Raw genomic sequence first — 1,757 nt, forward strand, 5'->3', positions numbered from 1 at the left:
ACCATGGACTGCTAGGAAAACAAACAGATTCATTCTGGAAAGGGTTAAACCAGGTGGGTCCTTGGAGGTAAGGATTCTGAGGCTTCATCTAACATACTTTGGGCATGTTGTAAGGAAAGACCAGTCCTTGGAGAAGGGCATCATGCTGTGGAGGGTGGAGGGACAGCGCAGGAGGGGAAGTCCTTCTATGAGGTGGACTGATTCAGTGACTGGGATAATCTAGATGGGAGTTTCAGAGACAGTGCGATTGGCACAGGACAGAGCAGAGTTTAGGGCTGTTGTATATAGGGTCGCTATGAGTCGCAAATGACTTGACGGCACACAACAACAACAACAACACTTATACTTTTGGAAGGAGGAGTGGCATCCACTTCGATAATAGCTTGCCTCTGGAAATCCTATGAACCTGGAGAGAGAATGAAAGACACACAAGCATTGAGGACTCTCCTTCATAGGGTCGCTATGAGTCTCCTGCGACTCGACAGCACTTAACAGCACTAACATTTATACTTTGGAAAAGGGCATCAAGCTGGGACAGTCAGTGATGGAGTGGAAGACCCTCAAGAGGAAATGGGTTGACACAGTACGGGCTCAAGTGTGCCAGATGACGAGGATGTCACAGAATAGGACAGGGTTAAGTCCGTTGTTCATAGAGGGTCCCTTTTAAGTTGTATTTGACACAGTAGCGTTTAAAAAACACCACCACCATTGTATTCACTATAGAAACCCACTGGAAGGGCAGCTGTGGTTCAGCTCCAACTTTACAGTTCACAACAACAAAACAACCATCATTGTAAAAGTCATGGTCTCATGGAATCTCAGGCCTCCAAGTCTCCCTTTGCAAAGTGTGTTTCCTAGTAAACCTTTATCTCTTCTTGTATAGAAAACCATGAACTCAGGGAGCTCTGATGGCCTAGTGGCAAGAAGCTGCACTGTAATCCCAGAGGCTCGGGGTTTGAATCCACCAGATGCTCTGCTGGAGAAGGAGGGATCACCTCCTCCTGTACCAGTCAGATCCAATTTGATGGTACACACAAAAAAAAATAAAAAAAGACAGAGAGAAAGAAAACCATGAACTCCTATTTTCCTATTCTAGTGTAAATAGGCTGGAAGCAAGAGAGGCATCCACTTCCAAAATGGCTTGCCTCTGGAAACTCTATGTACGAACAGTGCTCAGGCTGTTCGTTCATAGGGTCGCTATGAGTTGTCTACGACTCGACAACATTAAACAACAACAACAACAACAACAACAATGTAAATAGGAGGAGGTTGTTATGTATGCGCTGTCAAGTAAGATCTGTCCCCTAACCAATCCTTCAGTGGTTTTCAGAGGCAGTAAATTACACAGGAGGTGATTGCCCATTTTTCTCCTGACATGTAATTGATGAATTCAAACTACTTACCTTTGTGTTTGCAACACAATTTCTTACCACTAAGCCCCGAGCTACCAAAAGAAGAATTCAAATTTAAGATGTGTTGGCGACATTTGTTTGGTGTCCACATTTAAGAAGTAGTCTGGCAACAATAGACTACAAGAATCACTGAGATGTTTACTCAAATAATTTGTTGTTGTTATTGTCATGTAGATTCTTTAAAAATAATAAATATGCAATTTCATCTGTGAATAATTTGTCCTATAAACAATAAACTATATAAAACTAAGTTATCAACCGTTACCAAAAAGCCAAAGTGAGAAAGCAGTAAGAAAGGGAAGTTGTTGTTGTTGTTGTTAAGTGCCATACAGCACCCCTATGAAC

The sequence above is a fragment of the Elephantulus edwardii genome, unplaced genomic scaffold, assembly GCF_000299155.1.
Source record: "Elephantulus edwardii isolate Elephantulus edwardi_28Jun2011 unplaced genomic scaffold, EleEdw1.0 scaffold00007, whole genome shotgun sequence".
Lineage (NCBI taxonomy): Eukaryota > Metazoa > Chordata > Mammalia > Macroscelidea > Macroscelididae > Elephantulus > Elephantulus edwardii.